Genomic DNA, 11563 nt, shown 5'->3' with positions numbered 1-11563 from the left:
GGTTGTAAATCGTACACTGCTACTAAATTATTTAGAGATTTATAAGAATAAAATCGATGTAACAATAAGAATAGAAAAGAATATCAACTTCTTTAAAATAGTAAGATAACTGTAAACGCAGCTCCTTATCCAAAAATTTGTAGTCCAGGGACTAAGGACATACATATTTCTATGAATCTAACAGTAAATCACAGCGTAACTCAACAATCAAGGGCTTAACGCGCCGCGGCGACGGCTTAACAAAACAGTGCTAGGTGTTGATAGCGGGTGCATTCAGGTTTGAGCGAAGCGGGTAGAGGCAGAGGCTGAGATTGGGCGGGCCGGAGGCTGCGCCCGCCGCTGCCGCGAGGGCAAGCCGCCCCGCGCCAGTGGCTGCCCGACCGCCGCGCCGAGCGCACGACCTGCGCATCTCCGCGCCCCGCGCAGCACCGCGCTTCGCTCCGACCCGCCGGTACGCGCACCATAACACACGCATGCACCTCTCACCCCCAGCATACCTCCTACCCACCCTGCTATTACCCCCCACCCCCACTTCCCGCAGCTTCCGACCCCCAGGTGGATACTTACTGCGCTGTTCATATGTCCATCAGCCACTTTCAAACAATTTGAACATCCCGCAATACGTATCCACTCCTACTGCTTGAGTGTTTAGATAATACACCTCTAGTTTTAGCATTGGCCTTATGTATAGACGAACGGGCAAGTGCCGGCATTTGTAAAAGTTTTCTCCAATTTTCTATTTTTTATCTTCAAGTGCATTTATTTCAATTACGACAAGTTTTTAAAACAAAAGTTTCTGAAGTTCGGGGTATTTGTTTTTCAAATCGTTTATATTTTACCAAACTTTATCGTTTATCGATTTCACGTATAATTCAACCCTTTGGTTTTTACGCAACTATTTAATTTTAATTGTTCAATCAATTTTAAAACAGAAACGGAACGAACCTTATAACTCGCTGTTCGATTATTGCTTCATTTTGCGCTCGAACTTTTGTTGAATTACACGCTATCGCAAATTAAATGCTCAATTTGCTTAATTGCAGAACAGAAGCGTTTAGTTCTCAATTGAAACACTACATGTGGCGAATGAACTTAGAATATAGCTCGCCTTAATGGCTTAGCTCTACAAATTGACGCGATAACTTCAACGTTTACTAAGATGCTAATGTCAATTTAAACATCGTTCGAAATGACATTATTTGTTCTCGTTACCTGCCTTTTGCAACCTACCACCGTACACGATCCTTTCATATTGCGACCGACCCTTTCATAATAATCAATAGAAGACAAAATTTCAACTAACTGCAAACTCCTCAATCAGTATTAGAAATATGCTATACTGAATACTATACGTATAGGGCTGGACAGTATTCAAATCTCAAATTTGTATTTGTATTTCAATTACAACCTAAAATGTATTTTGTAATTGATTTTATAAATGTCTGACAGTGATATATTTTGTGAATAGAATTAGGCGTTACTTTGCGGAAATCCTTGTTAATAAAAATGGAAGTAAATTAATTTGCTATCCCGCGAACCTAGTGAAAGTTACATCGTAAAAAATAGCTACGCTTGTATTACTTATCTTCTTCATTTATGTGGAGTTGGAAAATTGCTGCATTAAAAAAATATTCAACACAAGCGCAGGTATTTTGCACGATTTAACCTTTACCGAGTTCGCGAAATAGCAAATTATTCTTCCATTTGTATTTTATAACTGATATTTGTAATATATTCGTGGTATTCGGTTAGTGATAAATTATCATATTTTGTAATTTGTAATAATAATAATATCAAAATTAAGGTCAAAATACCGCATTTTGTAGTTTACACTTTTATAAAGATGTTACACGTATTTTACCCAGCCCTGCGTGTTTGTCATTTTGCAGGATCGATTAAATTTACGACACTCCCATAAACTGCCGTTAAATATTATATCACCCTCAGTTTAACGATCCCGCCTCGTTTAGTGGTAATTTAAACATTAATTAAGGCAAATCTGAAGGTATTATGGAGCAATTATCACACATTACTTAGCATTTGACAAACTCATCTCAATGTGCTATGCGAATTATTCATAGTTTTACTTATCTAAGACAAGTGTAGTAATTCTTATACCAACCAAATCTAATTTGTGACACAGCAGTTGTAAATGATAATGAAATTAATCTTCAAATACTTTATCATTGAAAACTCCAACTGAATGCAATATTATCTGACGTATTGCGACGTTGCAAATGAGTCCATTTTGAGACCATGGACGTTGCAATACGGTCGAAACGTCGAAGTAAATAAAATATGTTTTTATACACGATTAAATCCCGAATTTAAAACCAAATAATGTGTGAAAATCATGAAAGTTTAAATGAATACAATTTATCGGTCTAAAAAAATTTTAGGTGATCTGGCTTAAACCAGGTAAAAGCATTAATAGTAACAAAAAAATATCCGAAATGTCGAACTAATCTCAGTACCAATAAAATCAAGCCGCCGAACTTAACAAATTTTAAGCTTTCACTGAATTAATTAATGCAATGAAATCTCTTGTGATTCAGAACTGATTGCAAGTAGATCTAGGTTTGAATAAATTATAATCTTCGCTTTTATATTCGCTATCGAAGTGGGTATTTTCATTGTCTATTTATTCTTCATTGAGCAACTTTTCTTTTTGATGTTTTGCCATTACATAACAAAATAAATCACAGCAGTGAAAAGTCAGAGGTTATTATTTATTGCGAGTTTGTTTATTTGAAATATAAACAAAAGTGAAAAAAAAAAACAAAATGCTGACGTAGATTACGCTTTGTCTGTACACGTCACAGACAGCGCAACCGTGAAGTTTATTAGACTATAAATTAAAAATACATCACACGCTTGTGTAAAATCTAAAATAGATACAATGCTCTGATAGATAGGTGTACTCCGTCTATACGGTTTTGATTCCAAGAAGCTTTATCGGGTTTTTTTTAAACTTTGCGACGTTGGAAAAAAAATTTTTTTTTGTAACCGCTGATTAAAGAAATCGTTAACGCAAGGAAACCCGCTTTTCAACCTTCAACGGAGAATCTTTTCTTCCGATGACAGCACACAGATAAAATTGGGGAGAAGGGGTGACCCAAAATTTACCTTAAATGAGTGAAATTAAATTTACGTCTCGAAATAATATAAAAGCTTTTACGCGTCGATATTGCGAAAGATGACCGGTTGAAAGACCAGGTTTTACTAAAATTGCTACAGTGCGACACAAAAATCCAAAATCCAAACACTAAAAAACTACAGCATGTCCTCAGATTTCTGGAATGAACGTACGATTCGAGTGGTCTCTTCCGAACATCGGACGATAGACCTTGTTCCCTGAACACTATAACTTAGACCTTTTCAAAGCGACTCTGAATAGGCATTATTTAGGAGTGCATGCTACATTCTCGACCTCATCGTCACTTTCCATCAGGTGATGGAAATCGCACTTATTTTTTATATAAAAAAAAACTTTCGTAGAAGGAGCCCGCACGACGTACCATATAACTTTCCTGTACGCAGCCTTTGACAACAATCGGGGAGTACCTTACGCCGATTAGCAATTCGTTTCACCATGGCAAGCATTGTATTGTGTGCCATCGATACCTTATGTAGAGAATCTAACCACGAGATTAATGGTAAAATGCAATTTAAAAAAAATTCTGGCTACGCGTCCAAAACCTATAACCAATTGAAAATACTTCTCATTCCATCTGTCAGGTCGTGGTTCAAAGTCCTACATAAGTTTTAAAGATCATTGTTTGCAGTTTAAAGCACTTCTGCATGTAATAGCTGCTCTTAAACCCACAATGTGTAACGTTATATAACAAAGTACGTTAATGTTTTTCTTCTTGTTATACGCCGCAGTCTCGTAGCTTCTAGTATCTTATTAGCTTTGGGTATTAGCATTTTTAAAACATTATATAACTTCATTTTGTTTATAACATACTGTTAATAAATGTTAATAAATTAAATATTATGTATAACGTTAGGTAAATACTGCAGAAAAAAATATTACATATTGTCTGTTCTTTTGATGTTTCTCAGAAGAATTGGCAGGCAATAGCTCTACGTAAAATTTGAAAAGAAACTTAATTAACGACTTTTCCTGGCACCTAAGAAACTGAGGCTTTACTACAGGTCTGGTTTAAGTTTTTGGTGATTGTAATAAGGGTTTTTTGGTCTTAAAAAAAATTGTTGCATAAGTGTTCCGGCAAATACTTAATTTAGGCTATCGGGGCAAAAATGGGTTAACCCACATTCAGTTTTTTTTACAATATTGCTTTAAATTATATTAAAGTACATAAGGTGGTGGCGCCAGTAACCGACAAGTTTGTTCTGGTCGACATTTTTAAAATTCATTTTTCATAAGATTTAGGACAAAATTTTCTATCGCAGCAACACGTTTCTTGTTGGTGAGTGTCAATTACTGGGTGTTCATTATTTGGTGTGTGTCGATTGCTGGTTAGTTAATAAGTGGATTTTTGGTGTTCATTAGTACTGGAGATTTAGAAAAATTCTATATAAGGTTTTTTTTAGTAATAATTATAATAGCTTTATTTATGAAATATACTACAGCATAATCTTTCTTGAGGATTATATCTGTCAAGTAAACGAATATATTGATATGTGTTTAAAAACAAAAGTTATCTATAATTTAAAGACACACTTCCCTTAAAATGTCGATCAGTGGTGCCATCATATTAATTATTTTGTATTTGGATGCTATGTTTATGTATTAAAAAAAATTAAGTACAATCATTTAAATTTTTCCATTGTAGGAAAAAAATATGGGTTACACCGCCTTTGCGCTGGTAGCCTCGATTTATATAACATGTATGTGTGCAGGCAAACACGTAAATTTAAAAAATACTAAAAAGCTTAACAGTTTTAATTTTAACTAATCGAGTTCTTCTCTTCTATGAAATGCCTTTTCCAAAGTGTTATTAGGTATTTTATGCTTCGACATATTCAAAAAGCGATGCAAAATCGGTCTACTTTAAATAGTAATAGGTTGTTTGTAGTTCCTTTTCACAAGGAAGTAAATACAATTGTATAAATGTTGTTAGCAAGAACTGTGGCAACGTTATTTTAGCGATGCCACGTTTCCTCCAGTAACTAAGATGCAAGGTTGTTTGTATCAAACGCTCTCATATAACCTTATTATATTTTCTGTACAAAACTAGAAACATTGTCGAATAAAACTTAAAGTTTCTGACTCGATTTTTCAATTAATGTCTTCTGGCTGCAAAGATATTATGTCTGAAGTTTTCTTTGTTTAACCCGACACAGGATATCGTAGTGAATTATATTGTGGAATATACACATACACGTGTAGTAGTAGCAAATTTCCTTAGGATAGATTCTTCGAGGGAAGTTGTGCCACCTGACCTATTTCTACCGCCAAGCAGTAATGTGAGTATTACTGCGTTCCGGTTTTGAAGGATAAGGGTGCTGGTGAAATAACAGGCACATGAGACTTGTCAACTTATATCTCAGGGTCACAAGCGTATTAGCAGTGTCAATATCTGCGATATGTCAATCTTAAAGCTCTGAGTGGCACTGCGAGTGTTATGAACAGGCGTGCTGCTTACCATCAGGCGCTTTACATGTTCGTCCAGTCCATTTACCAGTATCATAAAAAGTTGAAATATTAATTTAAAATAATAGCGTCAAACTACCACACCAATGAACAGGATTTAAACTATTTCCCTGTATTATGAGTACCAGAATTCACTCCGGGGTACTACCCAGTACGTCTGGACCAATTCAGGAAAGGTCATTTCCCGAATTGATCCTACCAGGACCTCCTCGTCTAGTGACAGTACTATTAACAGCAGGGTTACCGAAATAGTTAAAGTGAAATCTTCATTTCTTCATCTTTATTTCATAGGTAAGCAAATTACACTTGAAATCGTCATATTGAGTGCTTAGGTTTTCGCGATTGTTACAGCCGTGTTGTCAACCGTGACCATGAAACCTGTAAAGGGCCCTAAAAATGATTTCATTTTCTATCGTCATATTGATTAAACTCTACTGCTAATTCATATAAGGCAGATTCTCCTGAGAAGAATGAGCAAGGAACTCTAGGGGTTGCTCTTTGTAAAGACACATTTGAATACATTTATCATATACAATATTTATTTCAAACATCTTATATCGACAATAACTGCAAGAGCTAAATGGGCCAATAACGTGGATTTTCTTTATACAGCTTCTGCATTCTTGAAGCTGTATAAAGTGCCTTCTGTATAAAGGTTTTGTTTCACTGTAGTTTTAAACCTCGTAAGTGGCAAATATTGAATAAGAACCAGAATCTTATTAATATAGATACGTGTATATTGCCCCTTAATTAAATTTGTAACTTTGTGCTGACGGTTCATTTTTATTCCTCGTGTTAATGTTACGTCTGTCACTATTTTTCTGTACTGTGACGCTAGTGTAAGAATGTTAATCTCTTCAAACTTACCTCTCAAATAGTCCATTTTACAGTTAATATCACGAATGAATATTTACCTATGTAAAGAAGGAAATAATGCTTAGTAATGACGGGAGAACCAAGAACTTTGTTTAATAATTATTTATTTTTACTTAATTTTTTTATAATGCCTAGTGATGGGACGAACAAGTCGTGCGCGACTGTGTGCGTGCGCATGGCGGTACGCGACTTGCCTATCCATAACAGTTGTAGTGCCACTCAGAGCTTTAAATCGCAAATATCTTAAGGGCACTGCCATTGTGCCCGTCACCCTGAGATATGAGTTGACAAGCCCCATGTGCCTGTAATTTCACCCTTACCCTTCCGAACTAGAACGCAGTAATGCTCATATTAGATACTGCTTGGCGGTAGCAATAAGTAAGGTGGCAGAACTTCCCTGGACGAACTCTTTCACAAGGAGCCCTACTGCTACTAATGGTAGGTATGCCACATTAAGAGATATTGCAATTGTGAAATCTCTTTCGCACAGTCAAGAGCACGTCAAACTCTTTAGACCGTTGTTATCACAAGTGACATACATAGCGTGGAATTGAATTCTAAGAGTGGTTACACACGGCGACGTTTAGCAGCGATGCATACGCGCGTTCATGAAACGCGCGATTACATCGATGCAATCGTTTATAAATCCTAAGTGTAGCGAAGCAATCGCGTGTTTGTATCGACGCAGTGGCGCGCTTGCATCGCGTTTGCGTCGCTGCTTAAAATCGCGCGCATGTGTTAAGGTAGACGATTAGCGATTGCATCGCATTTGCATCGCTGCAAGTCACTGTGTGTAACCTCTAAAGTGTCAAGTTTTACGTACTTTTAATCCTGTCATGTTACGAAGTTTACAAAGTATTCAGCTCTTTACTCATCATATTCAAACTCAGCGAACATTTTGAATAACGATCAAAACGATTACACATTTTGGTAAGTGTATGTTCTTTACATAAATTATTATTTTTTTATTTTAGTTTTGATAAGATTATTTATACAAAGTTCGCACACACAGAAAAATTTCTTCGACCCGGTGGGACATGAACCCACGACCATGCTACACCGTAGCATTACTCCTACCAACTGAGCCACAGGTAAAATAACCGAGTTGTCGAAATTCTTCTATGTGTTTTTGTTATAGATCTTTTTACAGACTTTCGGCATTCGTCGCAGTTAGTGGTATCTAGTGAGAGACTTTTGAAAAACCTTTACAGGCGCCACAACTGACGCAGATGTCGCTTTTCGATCATGTATTATTGAGATTTTTTTGAGAAATAACGCCATTACTTTTGTTACGATTATTAATATAAAGATCGAACACATAGAAAATCTTCTTCGACCTGGTGCGATAGGATAAACTAAAAATATTTAAAAAAGGTTTAAACCTTTTATAAGGCACATGCAGGTGCGCCATTGGATAATTTTACAAAACAGTAATATTTCATAAATTACCAGTGTGGTCCAGCAGTTAACACCATGAGCGCTTGATGAAAAGATCCCAGGTTCAGTTCCCTATAGGACCAATTTTGGAAATTAACTTTTCTAAATTGATACTGGTCTGGTTGCTTTGGTACTCACAGGGAATTTCCTAGTTTGAGACCAGACAATTGATGACGTTGTATGACCCTAACAAAAACAACATTAAGTTTAACTGGACTGTCAAGTGTGTGTGAAGTATAATAAGACAGAATAATACTATTCAAATTAATTCCTCGCAGATAATTCAATCCATCCTTCCTACTGAACTCATAACGAAACACAATGGATGACTACGTTAACTTACTCCAACTCTATTTCAACACCTGTCAATCGAATTCAGGCTTCAATAGCTTGTATTGTGAGCTCTGCTTTGCTGCATTTAACATTGATCAAAGGTCGTCACTTTTCGACACCTAATCAACACAGCGCCTCCTCTAAATATACTCTGTTTGTATCTTTATTCGATTGTTTCCGTTGTTGAAGTTGTTTCCACACTATATGTAGTAAAATAAGAGTGCCATGGTACGAGGTATTAGCCTCTTTTAAATAAATTTAAGTAGAATTATTTAGTGGAAAAAAATAGCAAAATTTTTTCTGTCATGTGCTGGTACGTACAGTGCGTGTTGATCTTGTGTTACATACACGGTTATGTTGTGGTGAATCTTCAGGATTCCACAGCGCTAATAACACCTAGCCAAGATAGTAAGCTGCGGAGTTTTTGTGGGTGCCCGGGCGCAATAGTACGCATAAAGCACATCCCCTTCGTAAAAAATACGTACACGATTATTCCCGTCCTTTTATAAATGAATGAAAAACGTCTTTTTCCTACTCTTAAATCAGCTAGTAAAGATTTTTTAACATTAAAACTTTAATAATAAAATTATTACGCTTTTTATAAGCGCATGTCGTGTCATTAATAGTGGAAATTTTATGATATAAACAGTATTATCGGGTAAACACGCTCTAATCTACTATTCTAAGTAATTAAATTCAATATAAATAATTGTGCTTATTAATTAATATTTACGGCATGTTTGCCCATAATTTAGAGTGATATTAATACGCGCTCTTCTTTTGATCATATTTATTCTAAACTTTACAAACAGACATCGTACGGCAGCTTAACTTTTGTATACTTATACTTACCAGACCCGGGATTCAATTCCGGATAGAACCAATTTAGAGAATAAACTTTCTAATTTAGTTTAGGAGTTCGTGAAACTATTAGCAACAGGTCAAGCTTTAGTACGGTTAGATCCCGATCTACTGAGAGATCCCGGGTACAATCGTGAACAATAAATTTTAACAATTTTATACATTTGGAATAATTTCATTTTTGTTGAATATCATGATATTTCCACTATTATGATATTCATCTATTTTTTTTTTGACAATACTACACTAGCTTGTTATAATTCTTGATACAAAGCACGCAGAAAAACACGCAGATAAATTGCTTTTTTTTATAATATCAAGTGACGAGACGAACAAGTCGTGCACCTGATGGTACCTAAGCTACACGCCTGTTGCATTGCCACTCAGAGCTTTAAATCGCAATACAAAACATATAACAAATTTAAGATTTAAGATAAAACAATGCTTAGATCTATGTCGAAGAAAAGGTCGAAAAAAAAACCTCTGCAATTTGCTGGTTTCCAAGCTTCACCTAGTAATTATTCGTGTACGTAGCATATACGTACATCGAAACACAATTTATGACTACGTTAGCTTACTCCAACTCTTATCGATAATATATTATATAAATAGGAGAGTACCTCGCTCACTATATACGTTTACTACAGAACTAACAAACTTGAAAACTTAAAATGGCATACGTACCGACCACCGATCATACTGCACTTAGCAGCACAGAGTATTTTGCTGTGTACATAGAACACAACAGGCAAATGTCAAGCAATAATCCATCTGAAGAATCCAGGGAAGAATAATCAAAGTGACTTGAGGAGAATTTTAGGAAAAAAGGTATTTTTAATTTGAAAAACTTTTAAATACTCGTTAAAAAGACAAATACTACCTGAAACAAAATCAATGAAGTCATAAATGTATGTAATCCGTTTTTACTAAAAATATTAACTGTAATAACTGCCTCCGTAGCCGAACGGTTACCATACTGGACTGCCACGCTATAGTTTTCGAATGCCGAAGCCGGGATAAATATTTGTATGGCCTACATTTATTTCTCTCATGAGTCTGGGTGCCGTTGTCTATATGTGTGTCCATGACACCCGCTATACAGGGTTTCCCTAGTGCGGGGCTATGACTGTGTGCGGGTTATTATTATTATTATTTATAAATCTTTTTTAATTTTTTTTTAAACCGACTTAAAAAAGAGGAGGTTGTCAATTTCACATTTTTTTGTATGTTACGCGATAACTCTTTTTGAGATTTGGTGATTCTTTTTTTTGTTGGAAAGGGGGTACCTCAGTATTGGTCCCAATGATATTTGAAAAAAAATATTCCACCTCTAAAAGTGGCAAACTAGGGGACAAAACCGGTTTCGCGCACTTTCCGGTAACCGATTTCGATAAATCTTGACAAATGTAATTCCATAAACGTTAGAGCTCGGTTTTATTTTTATAAAAAAAGTTATAATCTACCATTTACTCGCAAGCATTTATTATGACTAAAAGTAAAAGCTAATTTAATACAATAATTTAATTAATAACCGAGCTAGATAGCGGTACTAACTTAAAACGTGTTTTAAGTGACTTTGTTCATTATTTTGTTATATTAAAAGACATTAACACTAAGAGTACACACAAGCGATGCAAAAACGCACGACTGCATAGATACAAACGCGCGGTTGCATCGATGCGATCGACTATAAATCCCAAGTGTAGAGATGCAATTGCGCGTCTGCATTGCTGCTTAAAATCGCGTGTGTACTCTTAGTGTTAGTGTCTTCCTAAAGGTTTCCGTCAGGACGGCTGGACCAATAGAGATATACAAATTAAACTGTGCTCATTATTTAATCCTTATTTTGTACTATTTAGTACTTTTATTGAAATATTGTCCACCTTTGCGCAAACAGCAATATTAAAGAAATAAAGTGGCCAGCCATTCTGAAGTCAGGTTAGCTGGACCACTTTACGTTTTTCATGGTCTTAGCAGTATATAATTTACTTTTTTTATATAACTTGATGATGTTAATAATGTAGTCCTACGAGGTTGTTAATATTTTATAAATAACCCTGTATTTATTTACACTTGCACTTTGCACATATTTTAAAGTTCCTTTTAAATGCTATATTTGCACTTTGCAAAGCACGTACGCTATGTTACATAATTATAATAAATAGCTTGACTCGAGCCGTTTCTATTTAATTTTTACTTCCAAATAACAATATAATTTGTCTAGACTGAAAACAGCTCCTATACTAAAAATAATCCAAGATGGTCCCTGCGACAGTTCACATACACACGCGAGTGCGCGCGCACACACACACGCGCACACACACACACACACAGACACACACACACACACATACGCGCGCACGCACGCACGCACGCACGCACACACACGCACACACACACACACACACACACACACACACACACACACACACACAC

At 35.8% G+C, this 11563-nt stretch overlaps 1 protein-coding gene across 1 annotated transcript in view; it reads left to right on the top strand.

Moving 5' to 3' along the window:
- Positions 1 to 364: 364 nt before the first annotated feature.
- The window catches only part of LOC113231788, a 92089-nt gene continuing 80890 nt past the window's right edge, over positions 365 to 11563 (top strand). Inside the window, exon 1 of the mRNA XM_026466319.1 lies at positions 365 to 451. The gene's annotated coding sequence lies outside the window, so the exon portion shown is untranslated. The remainder of the gene's footprint in view (positions 452 to 11563) is intronic.

Source organism: Hyposmocoma kahamanoa, unplaced genomic scaffold (assembly GCF_003589595.1).
Source record: "Hyposmocoma kahamanoa isolate Upper Pololo Valley unplaced genomic scaffold, ASM358959v1 66, whole genome shotgun sequence".
NCBI lineage: Eukaryota > Metazoa > Arthropoda > Insecta > Lepidoptera > Cosmopterigidae > Hyposmocoma > Hyposmocoma kahamanoa.
The sequence above is the reverse complement of the archived record's forward strand: the minus strand, read 5'-3'. Positions and strand labels throughout refer to the sequence as shown.